This window comes from Pristis pectinata, chromosome 23, assembly GCF_009764475.1.
Source record: "Pristis pectinata isolate sPriPec2 chromosome 23, sPriPec2.1.pri, whole genome shotgun sequence".
In the NCBI taxonomy this organism is placed as follows: Eukaryota; Metazoa; Chordata; class Chondrichthyes; order Rhinopristiformes; family Pristidae; genus Pristis; species Pristis pectinata.
The window spans coordinates 25,866,831-25,885,242 of NC_067427.1; positions in this window are offsets into that span (position 1 = coordinate 25,866,831).

An 18,412-nucleotide genomic window follows, 5' to 3' on the forward strand; every position below is an offset into this window, starting at 1 on the left:
TGCCTCCAGAATGCCAACACCTCCTCTTTTGTAATATCGATATGTTTCAGGAAATCATGTTCTCTTCCCTGAATACCCTAGCTTTCATGAGATTCTCTAAGATAAGTACAGATGAGAAGTATTCATTTAAGATCTTACCCATCTTCTGTGGCTCCACACATAGACGACCACACTGGTCTTTAAGGGGACCTATTCTTTCCCTAGTTACCCTTTTGCTTTTAATATACATATAGAATCTCCTTAGACTTAACTAACAAGGATATCTCATGTCCCTTTTTTGCCCTCTTGATTTCCTTTTTAAGTCTGCTTCTACATCCCTTACACTGCTTAAGGAATTTGCTTGATCCTTGCTTAATCCCAGCTACCTCTCATATGCCCACTTTTTTCCTGACCAAAGCCTCAATATCCTTTGTCAGCCAGGGTTCTCTAATCCTGCCAGACTTGCCCTTCACTCTAACGGGAACATGTTGATCCTGAACTCTAGGGGTATGATTCTCGCTTGGGGTGCGAGAGGTCCCGGGTTCAAATCCTGGACGAGCCCCCAATTTTGTTACGAACCAGCAACAAAAGAAACACACTGAGTCATGATTCAGTATTAAAAACTATTTTATTAATCACTACTTATGATAATACGAAAAATAAAAGTAAAAATGTTAGTATGTTAGAATTCAAAAATGTTAGACCTTGAACATTAACCCCAAAAACTAAACTAAACCTGTTTCCTTCTACAGGTCAGCAACAAAATAATCTCCACCGGATTACCTCCAATTTCCATACGTGGATTGCAGTGACAGACACAGTTATTGTTTTTCATCCATCGACAGAGAAACTAGCAGGCTGGTGTCTCTCTCCCTTTTCTCTCTCTCTCTCTCTGACTGACTTCTTCAACAACTTTTGGAAGCCTCCCACTTGCCAAACACCACTTTACTTGTCTGAGAACTGATTTAGACTTGACAGACCAAGTGGCCTCCATATGTCATAAGAAAATATGAGAGATGTGAGGATAACAGAAGAAACAGGCAGAAAGTGTTCTGATGCCTTTTGCTCTTGAGGGAATAATGTATCCTGCACCAAACTGTGAGTAGTTGGATAAGCCAGTAATATCTACAACCCTGCAGGGAATAACATGGCCTTTCCCACCTGCTGTATGTAGATGACAAGAGGGGAGGTGGAACCATGTTGGTTACTCCACTAATTGCCTTATGACTGTGTCACCATTGTTAACAGGAGAGCTGACTCTGGATTAGCACCAAAGGATCTTCTCTTGCCCCATTTGGAGAGGGAAGAGTCTCAGCACTGGATGCTTCTTCCACCCTCTGGCCCTAAGCCTTCACCTTGCCTTGCCACCAATGCCCAAATCTCAAAAACTGAGTAAGTAAAATCTTACACAAGTCCCAAGGTTGGAGACCAAGCACTGCTTTATGTCTTTTGATTTTCAAATCTCCATACTAACTTCAAATCAGACCCAGGCTCTTTAGGAGATTTATCAGCTATAGCACCACTCAAATGTTCCAAGTTTCCACTACTGAGCTCCATTTATTAGCAAGGATTCAATGAAGAGTTTACCCTGTCAGTATAAACAGCCCCACCCCAAGGAAATAGGTCAGGGTCTTGGAACGTAGTTGAGGTGTGGGCATCTTGAATCACAAAACAAGAATTCAATCTGTGGAATATGTTGCTTATTAAAAAGCCATTAGCTTGAAACTCATCCAACCATCCACTCTGACTCATCTTATCTTCTCTATGACCATCATTAATCTGGACCAAACATAATCTAGTGTAACTCATCCTTCACTCAAATGCAGTGTTGACAAATAAAGAAATACACACACTCTAAGGAAGGTGCTGTGAAACTCAGACAGGCTTTCCTGTTGCATTTTGTCACAAGTAACATGCTTTGATTTGAACTCCGACCTGAAACATTAACTCTGTTTCTCTCTCCATGGATTCTACCTAACCTGCTGAGTGTTTCCAGCATTTTCCACTTTTATTTCAGATTTCCAGCACCTGTAATTTTCTGCTTCACATTTTCATTTGAGTTACAGTTTCAACTATTCTCTGGTTGCTGACATGAATTTGAACATTGCACATGCCAAAATTCAGATATACCTATTGACTGATCTGAACTTTTCCTTTTTGTTAAAATAATAATGCTCACTCTCTCTCTTGTGGGTGGTGACAGATGGTGGGTAAGTGCCTCATGAATACTAATGTATCTTTTTTTTCTGGATGGCTGATTCAATATTTTAAAAATTTACACAACAGCTCCATTCATACCTTCATGTTAGATGCCAAACCTTACCCAGAGAATTGTTTACAAATGACAGCTGGCTCCCACACACATTCAGTGATGCCTTTATCATTCAGTTGTAGACTTTATGAAATTACTTTGAAATGAAGTAGGCTTAGCGAATATTCAATTTATTTTAAAAAATCTGATTTCAAAGACATTAAATCATTTTCTCTCCCTCCATTAGAGCTACAACTGTAAACCTTCGCATTTAATGAGGTGGTCTGTGTCAAACTTCAGAAAAGTTTGCTGCAAATTCTTCTAAAAGGATTTCAAAGTGAGTTTTAGAGCATCGTAATGTCTTATCTCAGTCATCAAGGAGAAAGCATTGCTCACGGCCTTGGATCAAACCAACCAAAGATATAAAGTAGCTTTGAACAAAATAAGGCAAAAAGTAAGTACTTTCATCAAAGGCTGTTTCTGTACACTTGTGGAATTAGGATCCCTGGAGTTGTGCTGGTCATCGCAGAGAGATTCTGCTGCATTCTGCAAATATGTGACAAAGGACCATGTTTGGGGTTTTGTTCAACAGAAGAAATCTTCACGTAGTTTTTGTTTGGCTCCATGTTACTGAGCTCACTGCACTGACAGCTTTAACACTTCAGTTTACACCTTAGAATGTAAAGGACTGTCCCACCTTCTGAAGCTGAACAGCCAAGAAACTGGTAAGCATCACAGAGCAGAAGAGATCCAGAGAGACTTGGATAACAGTGAAAATGAAGCCTCAAACTGCAATGGGCACTTAGAAAAAGTTGTAATGGGATATGTAACAGGTGGGTATATAGGGTTAGACCATGGAGCAGATATTACTTTATTACAAGATGGAGCAGGCCTTTTTAACCCCTTAAGCCTGCTCCATCTTGCAATTCTGTCTGTTCAATGATCTAACCCTATATACCCACTTTTGTTACATATCCTTTGATAACCTTCTGTATGTATCCACTGTAGTTTGATGGTTCATTTTCATTGACTTCCAAGTCTCTCTGGATCTCTTCAGCTCCACAACTAAGTGAGTCATTCTCGGTCCCCAGGCACTGCCCAGGAACGAGAGGCAGAAATATAGCCTGCCTGCAGTTTACATCATGGAATATTACAACACAGTTATCTCTAGTTTGCTCTCTAATCCCTGAGATAGGTTTACGACAAAGGAACAAATACCATGAAGGCTTATCCCTGATATGGACTAACCCTTCCTTCTCCACGGATCTGATCTCTGTATCTGACTGCATCCAAAGGGGGTGAAAAAGGCAATGTGCATGCATAAGTTGTTGACACATGACCCAGAAAAATTACCCCCAGTGGAATCTGTTGTTGATGTTTTATTCTTTTCTCAGCTGTAGTTTTGCTGCTTTAGGACATAAAAGTTGACGATTGGTATAGTAAAACTCTAGTCGGCATTTTAGTAACAGATTTTCCAGGCCATTAGATGTCATTTTATTAATACTACAACATACCTTTAATTCATTTTTTTTTTACTTTAAAGGTGTTCCACAGTAACATTTCAGTGAACCTGGTAAGTCTCAAGGAAGCTTGGGAACCAGGACCAAGAAATTTTCAAGGGAGTGCAGACAGCGGGACCCAGGTGAGTGGACCGGTAGCGTAGGCACAGGCAAACATCACCTGGTGAGCCAAATGCTGAACCATTGGGATTTCTGAATCATCCAATAGCAGATTCCTGAAGTTTTATTCTATTATGAGAAGGGTTTTATTTCAGAAGTGTTTTGCTGCTTCAGAGCTTGAACTTGAATACTGATAATCACAGATTCTGAACTTCTTCTTGCATGGAGTTTATTGGGAGGAGTTGATGGTGAGCTACCAGGAGCTCTTTTGAAAGCTGCTGCACAGTTTTACCTGATCCACAAATGGATCATAAGCAGTGAATTATGAAGACTGTGTGCTGTGCACCCATGCCTTGTCATCACATAAGTCCACTTCCATCAACACCCAGCTCCAGGAGCGTTTAGCTTCCTAGCTGGAAGTTAGTACCTGGAACAGATACATTAAAGTGGAAACGTCCTGCAAATCTTCACTCCTGTCAGGGAAAAGTTACTGAAATGTTAAGATTTCCTTTTACCTCCTTAGACATTTGGCTGCATAAATGTTGGTTTGCTTCTGAGGACGTTGCGTGTGACAGATTACATCAGAATCAGACTGCTTCCAAAGTTCAACACCCACAACTCACTCTCTTACTGCCTAGAGAACCATTTGTTTCTTCCACCTCCAAAATGCCCTTTTACCACTTTCATTATTCAACAAAAACTCTTCAAAGTGCCTGACCATGAAATGCAATCAATTAAATCATTGTTGAATTGCTTGATACATGTTAATTATATAAGAACAATCAGCTTAACCTCTTTCTCATACAAATAGCACAAAGAGCTCACGATACTGCGAAGCAGTACATCATTAAGCATTCACTAGTTAATGTTTCATGTCTGAGACCCTTTGTCAGAAATGGAAAAGAGAGAAAACAAGTTAGTCAGATTAAAGGGTATACCTCTGGTAGGGTGAGACCAAAATGTGACAGAGACTGAGAAACTGGGAGAATGGAATGGAATCCTTACAGGATGCAGGATGGGAGGATGTATATTCAAAGGATAAAGAAACATTTGTCGTTTTTAATTTAATTTTTAAAAAATGTTTTAAAAATTTTTATTTTACAGCATGGTAACAGGCCCTTCCGGCCCAATGAGTCTGCGCCACCCATTTTAAACTCATATTAACCTACCCGTACGTCTTTGGAATGTGGGAGGAAACCGGAGCACCTGGAGGAAACCCACGCAGACATGGGAAAATGCACAAGCTCCTTACAGACAGCGACGGGAAAATCGAACCCCGATCGCTGGCGCTGTAATAGCATCATGCTAACTGCTACGTTACTGTGCTGCCCCATAGGAGATGGCTTTAAGGAGTCTTAATAGTAGAACACCACCCTGCGCAGAGGTCTTTCAGATCTTAGAGTCATAAAGTAATATAACATGGGAACAGGCTCTTTGGCCCAACTTGTCCATGCTGGCCATGGTGCCCACCAAGCTAGTCCCATTTGCCTGCGTGTGGACCATATGCCTCTAAACCCCTCCAATCCATGTACTTATCCAAATGTCTTTTAAATGTTATTATTGTACCTGCCTCAACCACTTTCTCGGGAAGCTCATTCCATATGCACATGAAGAAGTTGCTCCCCTGGTCCCTTTTAAATCTTTCACCTCTCACCTTAAACCTATGCCGTCTAGCTTTCAGTTGCCCTTCCCTGGGAAAATGATAATGTGTGTTCACCTTATCTATACCCCTCACAATTTTATACACCTCTATAAGGTCACCCCTCAATCTCCTACGCTCCAAGGAATAAAGCCCTGGGCTGCCCAACATTTTCCCATAACTCAGGCCCTCGAGTCCTGACAGCATCCTTGTAAACCTTCCCAGTATTCTTTCCAGTTCAATGATGACTTTCCTACAGCACGTCAACCAATACATCAAGTACGATCTCACCAAAGTCTTGTACAACTGCAGTATAAAGTCCCAGCTCCTATACTCAGAGCCCTGACTGACGGAGGCCAGCATTCCAAATGCTCTTGTCACCACTCCGTCTATCTGTGACAACACTTTTCCCTTTTCAAGTGTAGCAGAGACTCACCGTACAACATAGAAGGAGGTCAATTCTGCTCATCAAGTCAATGCCGGCTCACAGTCATTCTCCACTAATTTTCTCTGTACCTATTCTCCCCACAATCCCATCAACTCCCACCAGATTCTACCACTCACCCACTTTACAGGCAATTTACAGGAGTCATCCAGCCTACCAGTCCGCACGTCTTTGGGAGGTGGGAGGAAACAGGAGCACCTGGAGGAAACTCAGGTCGTCACAGGGAGAGCGTGCAAACTCCAGACAGACAGGATTGAACCTGGGTCTCTGGAGCTGTGTGACAGTAGATCTGACAGCTGCATCACTGCACCGTGCAAAACCTGGTACTTGGTGCTGTAACTGAACTAATTATTTAACATCTTCCCCATGGCCCCCATCTCCATATCTCTTTCCCCTCCCCCACCATCTCCATCAGCCCATCACCCACACACTCGTCCCACTGGTTCCCCTCCCCACCTCCCTCCCTTTATTCCAGGCTTCACCTTCCTCTCCTATCAGATTCCATCATCTTCAACCCTTTGTCACTTCCACCTATCTCCTCCCAGCTTCTGACGTCATTCCCGCTCTCCCTCCTCCCTCACCTGCCTATCATTCTCCTCACCTGGATCCATGTGCTGCACCCCACTTCCCTCCATCTTTGTATCCCGGCTACCTCCCCTCCCTCTTTCAGTCCAGAGGAAGGGTCTTGATAAGGCTCATCCCAATAACTTTAATAGAAGTGGACTAACATATAATAATGGTAAAAGCAGGTCGCATCTGGATATTTAACCAACATCTGCCAATATTCAGAAAAGCACCTGCAATGATTATAAAATAACATAGACTCTGCCCTCCATTTCCCTCCATAGATGCTGCCTGACCTGCTGAGTTCCTCCAGTGCTTTGTGTTGCTAATTATTTAACTCATTTAATTTCATCAGAATGACTACTTTTGTCCAAGATGTCTATCATTGTCAATGAATTAGCATTTATCAGCTACCAGTCAGAATCAATCTTCAATAAAAGCCAGCCAGTACGTCACTGAATACTTTGATCATTCATTATCACTCAGCTGTCTGCTGTACCAGAGGGCATCTTGACATGGTGGGTGTGGAGAGAACGTTTCCGCTTGTGGGTGTTGCAGTCTGATTCTGATGTAATCTGTTGGATGCCGTATGTGGAGGTCCCTCAGAAGAAAACCAAATTTTGCTCAGCCAGATGCCTCAGGAGGTAAAAGGAAATGTTGACAGTTCAGTAACTTTCATGAATCTTTAAACTTTGCTTCCCTAAAAGTCTGTGGAGGCTCAGTCACTGAGTTCATTCAAAACAGAAATCCTTGGATTTCTGGATGTTGAGGGAATAGAGGGATATTTGAAAAGTTCAGGAAACTGGTGCTGAAGTAGAAAGAAAAATTTTTTAAAACTACAGATTCTGAAAATCTGAAATAAAAACAGAAAATGATGGAAATACCCAACAGGTCAGGCTGCATCTGAGGGAATAGAAAAAATAGAATGATGTTGTTGAATGACAGACTAGGCTCAAAGGACCAAATGACTTATTCCTGCTAATTCGTGTCCTCAATTTTTTTAATTAGTTGCATAACTTATAATATTCTTTAAATACCTCCAAATAAATTGGTAAATTAGTAAAATGGTTTATTATTGTCACATGTACCAAGGTATCCATACAGATCATTTCATCACATCAGTGTATTGAGGTAGTACAAGGGAAAAGCAATAACAGAAAGTAGAATATAGTGTTGCAGCTACAGAGAAAGTGCAGTGCAGGTGGACAATAAGGTACAAGGCCATAACAAGGGAGATTGTGAGGTCAACAGTCCACCTTATCGTACAGGGGGTCTGTTCAATCATCTTATAACAGCAGACAGAAGCTGTTCTTGAGCCTGGTGGTACGTGCTTTCAGATTTTTGTACCTTCTGCCTGATGGGAAGAGGGGAGAAGAGAGAATGTCTGGGATGGGAGGGGTCTTTGTTTATGTTGGCTGCTTTACAGAGGCAGCAAGAAGTGCAGATAGAACATTTAAAAATTGTAATAGAGAAAGTGCTTCACGGGCCTTGACAGAATCCAAACCTCCACCCATCAGCTTGTCAGGGCGATCCGAGGGTGGAGCCTGACTTGTGATGTGTTGGACCAGTGGAATCAAACCTCCGCACCAGAGCCCAGGTAGGTGTAGGTGGGTGAAGACCAGGGAAGATCATTAAGGTTCACCCCAATAACTTTAATAGAAGTGGACTAACATACAATAATGGTAAATGCAGATTGCTTCTGGATATTTAACCAACATCTGCCAATATTCAGAAAAGCACCTGCAATGATTATAAAATAACATGGACTCTGCTTTACATCCCACCATTTTACCAATGCACAAGCAGTTGCAGTTATATATGCTTTGCAAATTTAAGCATTGAAGGCACACATGCCTAGTGATAGTGTCTATTATTCACTTCTCATTTACTGATTAGAAATGCAATTAGCCAGATCTTGATTCCCAATTAGCCACATGTAGCTAGTGACTAATGTATTGGATGGTACTGCTGTTGCCTGCAGTTTGTCGCTGAGAGGTCAATAATGTAAATGAAAACCCTTAACACTTCATTTTAGTTGCTCAGGTCTCACAAATGAGACATTAATAACTGGGAGTTTTAATTAAAAGCAGTAATCACTTTCTATCCCTTGCCAATTCTGTTTGAGTGTAGGTGGACAATAGATTGCTGAAGGGGTTGAAACCATGGCAACCATTCCATTCAGATCTGTCTTCACTGTTCAATGAAACCTGAGTTCAGAGCAAGGGCTAAACTGCATCCAACACATCTTAGTAATGGAGACTGATTGAAAGCAAACTGATTCTCTCACCTCTGCCCTGGACTGTCCAGCAAAGGTGCTGCAGAATACTTTGTTAAAAAATGTATTTTCTCAAAGTATACCAATGCAGTGCTAACTCAAACTGCAAAGATTAAATAAAACATGCTTCTGGTCATGAAAATAGCCAATACCCAAACTGCAACCAACTCTATTTCTCAACAAAATCCCAGCACATTTGATGTGGGAAACAATCCTCACAACATGTCAGCTACAAGGAGGCAGAAAAATGGACACCAAGCCCTCCAGGCACTTATCCCTGAAACCGTGTTGAGTGTCACACCTGCTCCTACACCTCCTCCTGCACCACCATTCAGGGCCCTAGACAGTCCTTCCAGGTGAGGAAGCGCTTCACCTGCAAATCTGTCGGTGTCATTTATTGCATGCGGTGCTCCTGGCGCAGCCTCCTCTCCACTGGTGAGATCCGACCCACATTGGGGGACCACTTCATCGAGCACCTTCGTTCCGTCCGCCACAAAAGCCAGGATCTTCCGGTGGCCAGCCGCTTCAATTCCACTTCCCATTCCCATACTGACATGTCTGTCCACGGTCTCCTCTACTGCCATGCTGAGAACAGATGCAGGTTGGAGGAGCAACACCTTATATTCCGCCTTGGCGGTCTTCAACCCGACCGTCTCAACATCGATTTCTCTAACTTCCAGCAACCCCTTCCCTCTGTTTTCCTCCCCCTCCTCTTGTTTACCCTCATTCCTGTGGACCCTTCAACCCTTCTCTTTCCCCTCCCATGCCCCTCACTACCTGCCCACCTCCTTCCCTTTATTCCATGGTCTACCGTCCTCTCCTACCAGATTCCTTCTTCTTCAGCCCATTGTCTCTTCCACCCATCACCTCCCAACTTCTCACATCATTCCCTTTTATCCTCTCCCCCACACATCTACCTTCCCCCTCTCACCTGGACTCAGCTATCACCTGCCAGCTTGTGCTCCTCCCCCTCCCCCTACCCTTTTATTCTGGTTTCTACCCTCTTCCAGTCCTGATGAAGGGTCTCAGCCCGAAACGTCGACTGTTCATTTCCCTCCTGACCTGCTGAGTTGTGTGCGTTGTTCCAGATTTCCAGCATCTGCAGAATCTCTTGTGGTCACAGGGAGAACCTGCAAACTCCACACAGACAGCACCCAAGGTCAGGATTGAACCAGGATCTCTGATGCTGTGAGGCAGCAGCTTTACTAATTGTGCTGCTGTGCTGTCCTCCATGCTGTAAGTGTACAGATTCAGTCCTGTTCCTCTGAATGTTCAGTGGAAGCTGGGTTGCCAACCTAGATAGTGCTGCTCTCTGCAGTGTCTACCTACCTTGTTCTACCTTGCCCCAAATGCTCTTTGTTGCTACTTTTGGCTACATTGTGATCAAACCTTATCTCCATACTGAATTACCTTCAGGTAAGTTTGAACAGATGCATATTTGGCACTGTGGTGTCATGACGTTATTTCAGTGACACCAGAAAGCTGGGCTCTCCCTCCAAAAAGTCCCTCATCCCTCATTATCTCCCACCGCACCACATAATGCTGCAATCACTGAAAATCTGTGTTTTTTTTATTTTGCCTTCCCTCCAGAACCAACAACAGGAGAAGTTCCATCCAATTCAAGAGTCAACAAGGACTCTTTCATGGTGACACAAGAGACTGGAATCTGAAGCAACACACAAGGCGTTGGAGGGACTCCAGCATGCTGCCTGACCCACTGAGTCCCTCCAGCACTTTGGGTGTTGCTCAAGGACTCTTTCATATATTGACGTAAGTCTGCCACTGTACAGGATTGTGACCACTCATTCTGGTGTTAAGACAATGGACTAATTCTTTGCACCTAGCCACAACCCTCAGCTCGACGAATGTTCTCATTCTCTGTAATCTTAGATCCTATTTTTATGGTCTTTCAAATGATACATTAAACTGAGATTCCATCTAACCTCTAAGGTCCAATGTAAAACGATCCCTGCCTTACATAAAGAAGAGAAAAAGATTTCTCTTTGGTGCCCAGGCCAATATTTATCCTTCCACTAATTTCACTGGTCATTTATCTTGCTGTTATTTATAGGTGTTGACTGTGTGCAGATTGGATGCTTGGCTTCTTACATTACAGTAGTAAATACATTATAAAGTACTTCATCAGCTGAAGAGCACTTTAGGACATCCTGTCATGATAAATGCTAGATAAATGCAAGCTCTTTTCTGCTGTATGCAGTTAATACATTATACCTAATATATCCCTATCAATCTCCCTCTTTTCTAAAAGGTTACAAATGGTTAGAGATAAAAATGAAAAAGGTAAACATTTTGCAGATATTTCATTTATATAGGTAGATTTTATAAATTATATTTGAACCTGAAGTGTCACCACTACTTTGCAATAATAATGGGAGAGCAATTCAGTGGACAGCCTCCTCATTGTGGAGTATGTCAATGCATTCTAGACCTCAGCAATGGCATACTCCAGCACAGAAAGACAGAATGTACTGGAGGTCATATGAAGGTGCATTAGACCTCTCATGGTCCATGGCCTCATCTTGATTCTGAAGGCATTCCATAATGTACTGAGTTGAGGAACTGGATACACTTCATATCTGACCCCTCATTTTTTTGCCAGTCTTGGCTGACACAGCTAGCATGGCCCCATTCATTGGAAATAGATCCTTGACCTTGGGTGAAAAGGTGAGTGAAGGTTTGTCTTTTATTATTTTATATCAATTAGTGTTAATGTTTTTATTATTTTATATGAGTTTAGTATGATTTTACTTTTTTATTTGTTGTTATTCTTTAATTACTTTTTTCTTGACTAGTACAAATACCTCTGATAACCAGGTCCCCAGAGGCATGCTTAATTTCTGTCATTACACAGTGTATTGAGGTAGTACAAGGTAAAACAATAACAGAGTGCAGAATAAATTGGTAAATTAGTTTATTATTGTCACATGTACTGAGGTACAGTGAAATCTTGTCTTGCATACTGTCCATAAGGATCATTTCATTACAACAGAGCACTGAGGTAGTACAAGGTAAAACAATAACGGAATGCAGAATAAAGTGCAACAGCTACAGAAAAAGTGCAGTGCAGGTAGACAATAAGGTGCAAGGTCATAATGAGGTAGATTGTGAGGTCAAGAGTCTATCTTATCGTACTAGGGAACCATTCAATAGTCTTATAACAGCAGGATAGAAGCTGTCCTTGAACCTGGTGATACGTGCTTTCAGGCTTTTGTATCTTCTACACAATAGGAGAGGGGAGAAAAGAGAATGTCTAGGGTGGGTGTTTGATTATGCAGGCTGCTTTACCAAGGCAGCAAGAAATATAGACAGAGTCCATGGAGGGAAGGCTGGTTTCTGTGATGTGCTGAGCTGTGTCCACAATTCTCTGCAGTTTCTTGCGGTCTCATAGGGAGAGCAGTTGCCATACCAAGCCGTGATGTGTCCAGATAGGATGCTTTCTATAGTGCATCGATAAAAATTGGTGAGGGTCAAAGGGGACATGCTAAATTTCTTTAACCTCCTGAGGAAGTAGAGGCACCGGTGAGCTTTCTTGGTCGTAGCATCTATGTGGTTGGACCAGGACAGGCTATTGGTGCTGTTCACTCCTAGTTACATGAAGATCTCAACCCTCTTGACCTCAGCACCATTTATGTAGACAGGAGCATGTGCACTGCCCCCCTTCCTGAAGTCAATGACCAGCTCTTTTGTTTTGCTGACATTGAGGGAAAGGTTTTTGTCATGACACCATGTCACTGGACTCTGTACCTCCTTCCTATACTCCGTTATTTGAGATCCGGCCCACTATGGTGGTGTCACCTGCAAATTTGTAAATGAAGTTAGACGAAAATCTGACCACACAGTCGTGTGTGTACAAGGAGTAGAGCAAGGGTCTGAGGACACAGCCTTGTGGGACACCAGTGTTGAGGATAATCATGGTGGATGTGTTGCTGCCTATCCTCACTGATTGTGGTCAGTTGGTCAGGAAGTCAAAGATCCAGTTGCAGAGGGAGGTGTTGAGTCCCAGGTCTCAGTGTTTGGAAATGAGTTTGTTTGGATTTATAGTATTGAAGATGGAGCTGTAGTCAATAAACAATAGTCTAACGTAGGTGCCTTTACTGTCCAGATGCTCCAGAGATGAGTGTAGGGCCAGTGAGATGGCATCCACCATAGACCTGTTTCAGCGACAGGCAAATTGCAGTGGGTTGAGGTTGTCTGGGAGGCTGGAGTTAATGAGTGCCATGACCAGCTTCTCAAAGCGCTTAATGATGTCTGTGTAAAATTTCTATGTTCTCCCTGCAACTGTCTGGGCTTCCATCAGATGCTCTGCTTTCCTCCTACATCCAAAGATGTTTCAGCTGGTAGGTTAATGGGCTGCTGTAAATTACCAATAAGAGAAGTGAGTGCAGAGAATAGTGGGGGTAGTGGCGAAGATGGGGTACGGTGAAGGGGATATGAGAGGAAAAGAATGGGATTAAGGTAGACGAGTGCTTGATTGTCAGCATGGACGCAGAAGTCCAAAGGGTCTTCGGTCTTCGTCTATGTTAAATGACTCCATGATAAAATGACCTGTATGATATTTGATGCTCTCCAAAAGCGTTCTGAAAATTTATCTTCCTTCTTGTGACATTGCCATCTGAATTCAACTCATACGCAGTTTCCCTCTCTGTCAGAAGTGTCAGCGTTAGATTCTATCTGAATTTGCTTCTTTGATTCGGGAAAGCAAACTAGGTTGAACATAAAAGTTGACAATTGGGTTTAAACTGCAAAGGACAATTTGCTCCTGAAATTTATATGGCTCATTAGAGCTAAGTGGTCCAAATTCAAACTGATTTTCACATGAAAGTCAAAGCTGGCTCCCTCTTTTCTTAATGACGTGAGCAGTTCCTGACCTTCGCAATTATTTGACAATTTTAACGTAAAGGTTCCAAAACACCTCAGCCTGTGAAGAGAGAGAAGTGATCAGATTTCAGCTGGTGTGTACACAATAGCTGTGGCACAGCAGGTAGTGCCGCTGCCTCATAACTACAGTGATCTGGGCTTGATCTTCACGTAAAGTGCTTCCTATGTGGAACTTACATATTCTCCCTGTGGCTGTGTGGAAATTGCACAGATGATCAGGTTTCCTTCCACTTCCCAAAGACGTGTTTGTCAGCAGCTATAAATTTTCCCCAGCGTAGGCGGCTGGTGGGAGACTCAAAGGTGGGGGATGGGTTAATGGGCATCCGAAAGAGACTTGGATACGGGTAAATGGGATTGTTCTGAAAGCCAGAATAGAGTCAATGGGCCAAATGGCCTTCTTCCATGTCATATCCCAAAAATTCAAATACACAGCTTCAGGTATTCAGTTTCCCAGATGAATTCAGTTCAGGTTTTTATTTGACGGTCATTGGAGAGAAACAAAACAATAACCAAATCAAATGCTGATTGCAAAATGTTAAGTGTAAAACAAATGGTAAAAAATGTTCCCAATTTATAATACTCTTGGAAAACTGAATCTTGAGCTACTAAATTCAAATTGAAGAGATTGTCCGAGACATTAGAAATGCATGACTGTTACTGCAATTTATATATGTGGGGAAAAATATAAGAACTCTCGCTGAGAATTGCTTGAGCAGACTAATAATTGGGGCACTATTATCTAGAGAGCACTTTTTCTGTGAGCTTTATTCAATAGTCGCATCTCTGTGGATTATAGCAACTCTTCAGTGAGCAACGTTAACCGTGATAAATGGTCTCAGTGGCTTCAGTTACTGCCATGCACTTGACACACAGCCTGGGCTGGAAAGATTAGGAAATGGAAGAGGCTCTGGCACTTGATAAAGATTATTTCCAGTAATCCTCCTTACATTTAGCCCCAATACTCTAGCTAATGGATATAACTACAGACACTGTGATAAGCAAGGACTGTACATAATCCTGTGTTTATGGCATTGAGGGAGGGAGCTGTGAGGCATGGGGAGGATAGTTAATTTGGAACTGGTTATGTGGCAATGATAACAGTGGTAGCTGCATTGATTAACATTGTAATTAAATAAGGTTATAACATGAACAACAATTGAACTGAGATTGGACAAAATGGAAATAAAATTGCTACAAAAAAATAAACCTTTGAGATGTTGGGCCAGATTTCAATATCACAGAATTCAAGAGACATTTTAGGGATGACAAGTTGTATTTGATTTTTGATTACAGCGCCACGAATCTTTCTGTTCCGTACAGATGTAGACCATTAGCATTACATGCCAACAACTGGACAATATATCTCTTAATCAGCGATCTCCACAGACTTTTCTCATACCTCTGCCAGGGTTATATCAATAGCGCAGTAGAAATCTGGAGGATGTACCCAGCAATGATTTCACGTGTCACAAGTCACACAACTCCCACTCCCTTCCGTTTTGTACAACCTTGGTTCCTTTATGTTTTTTTTGGTCCCATTCTCCGTTTTGAAAGCTGCCTCCAAGAAGTTGTGGCAAATTCCTCTTAAACCTCTGGTCACTGTGAAGCGCCCAAGATCTCTATGCTTTAAATGCTGGCTCCAGTACCCAAATTTGGACACCCTCCCTACCACTCCAGCATCACAGAAACCCTGGCAACCTGAAGGAGGTTCAATACAAATGATTTCAGGTGTCATAGGTTCATAGAGTTATATAGCATGGAAACAGACCCTTCAGCCCAGCTCATCTGTGCTGACCATGCTGTCAATGCTTAAGCAAAATGAACCTAAAGTTCCTTGAGACATATCATACATTCCAAATTATAAACTCAGTGCTCAGTAAATTATCCTTCATTCAATGATTCATTAAGTTGAACGTTTCATGATTGGAGTCTATATTTCAGTAAGATAAAAGCTTTCAGGTGAGATGTTATCAAATTGAGAGAGCAAAGGGAAACCGTGGTACAGTTTGTGCTGGGAATTGCATTTATGTTATTTCAGTTCCAAATCCATATTGCGACATTTACAGCCAGCGATGAACCTAGATGTAGTAGCTAACATAAGCCTTCCTTTAAGCATGAAACTTGGCTTCTGAGGAATACAATTAGACTCAATTGGAATATAACTTTTATTTAGAGGCCAATGAAAATGGCTGAATCCTAGAACAAATACTGAAAAGAGCAGAATTATAGTTATAATGTATCAAGAAATAGTGATCAGATGATTTTCACTTGAATTTGAATGGGCCAGAGACCAGGAACGGGAGTTAAATAATTACAGTTTTTGTGACCCAGGAACTGTGAAAAAATGAAATTAAGTTGCACAACAAGTTTGCATTAGTGGAAGTATAAGGGCAACAGTTAGTGTATATGATTAGCTGCAACTCTAGGGAACACTCAGAGAAACATTAACTCTATGTGTCAAGAAAAGAGATGGGTAGCTGGTAAATGAGACAAAGATTGCCTGTCAGATGATGAGCTTTCATCTTCTATTATCTCCAAAATAGAAGAGCTATCATTTCAGACATAGAAATCTTGAGAACAACACCTCATATTCCACCTGGGTAGTCTACAACCCAGTGGAATGAACATTGAATTTTCCAGTTTCAGATAATCTGCACCCCTTGTGTTAAAAACCATAGAACCATAGAACAATACAGCACAATACAGGCCCTTCAGCCCACCATGTTGTGCCGACCTTCAAACCACTCCTAAGACTATCTAACCCCTTCCTCCCATATATCCCTCCATCTTAAATTCCTTCATATGCTTATCTAACAATCTCTTGAACTTGCCCAACGTATCAGCCTCCACCACCACCCCAGGCAGCGCATTCCATGCACCAACCACTCTCTGGGTGAAAAACCTCCCCTGACGTCTCCCTTGAACTTCCCACCCATTACCTTAAAGCCACGCCCTCTTGTATTGAGCATTGGTGCCCTGGGAAAGAGGCGCTGGACGTCCACTGTGTCTATTCGTCTTAATATTTTGTATACTTCTATCATGTCTCCTCTCATCATGCTTCACTCCAATGAGTAAAGCCCTAACTCCCTTAGTTTCCTTTTCACTCTCCTGCTCTGCCCAGGTTTTCTCACCCACCTTTTTCCACCCACACCCCCCCAGCAGACCCCTCCCCCCACTGTTACCCAGTTTTGTTCCCCTCCTCCACCTGGTTCCATCTGCCTATCACCGACACACTTAAACCAACTGGGCCTCCTATCTGCCCCTCCTCCCTCCCTTATCTAGTTTCCATTTATTATCTCTCCTACTTATCAGATTCCAGGATCCATAGCCTCTTGTGTCTCCACATCATCTTCCAGCCTTTGTCTCTACCTCCAGTCTCCCCTCTCCCCCACCTGGCTCCATCTTCCCAACCTCTCCCTATAACCCAGCCCTGGCAACATCCTCATAAATCTTCTCTGCACTCTTTCCAGCTTAATTGCATCTTTCCTATAGCAAGGTGACCAAAACTGTACCCAATACCCAATCAAGTGGGCCTGATGCATCTCTTGAGTTTGCATCAGATTGAGCCATATTGATTCAGCTCAGCTCATTATCCAGTTCGAGATCAGTATTATCCGCATATTCTTCATCAATACGTGGTGCTTTATCCTTAATCTGATCAGTAGCACATTGGGGATTGTAATATTAAGAATGATGGTTGTGTTGGAATGGATAGAGTTGCATTTGGGAAAAATGATAAGTACTCAGGATGGGGCGAGGATTTTATTTTATATTCCAGTATAACACTATAACTCAGCAACCATGAAATGCTGGGCCCCACAAAATGCCAGCTGGATGGTTTAATGGAACAAAAACATCCTTTATGTTTGTGAAGGCACAGAAGATAGAAAGAGAATTCTCCAATATTGAGTTCTCCAACATTAGGCACCTCACTCTTCCTTCCAGTACTTATCATAACTGGTCATTTCTTCCTGTTGTCATGTTAGCTCAGTTTATCATACAGTCTGACCTGCTGAGCATGTCCTACAGCCTTGCCATTTACAACACATTATACAAACAAAGAAGTTTAATAGAGACATAAGAATCTGCAAGTGCTGGAATCTGGAGCAACGCACAAAACACTGGATGAACTCAATGGGTCAGACAGCATCTATGGAGGGAAATGGACAGTCAACGTTTCGGGTTGAGACCCTTCAGCTGGACTACATCAGCCCAGATGAAGAGTCTCAACCCAAAACGTTGACTGTCCACTTCCCTCCATAGAGGCTGCCTGACCTGAAGAAGTTTAACATACTGATAAATGTCCTGTTTAAGCCATATGGACTCAACTTATCAGAGATATTGCCTTTGTTCTACACATCCCTCCTCTACCTCCTCGCCTACTGAAAACTAACTTTTATTTCTCTCGTTCCTCGTTCTGATGAAGGATCCTGGACCTGAAACATTAACTGTTTCTCCTTCTGCGGGTGCTGCCTGACCTGCCGAGTGTTTCCAGCATTTTCTGCTATTGTTTCAGATTTCCAGCATCTGTAGTTCTTTTTTCTTTTACTATAGCAAGAAATTGTCCATGTGGATAAGTTATACTGGCTGCAATTGCTTCTGCTGTACAGCTCATTGTTTGTGACAGTTACCAACCTGCTCACTGTGCCATCTCAAAGTGAAATCTCGGCTACAGTTGCAAGACGCCTTGAGGTATTTGTCAGCACTAAGTCACAGCAACTTGTTAGGCAGTGAAGCATTT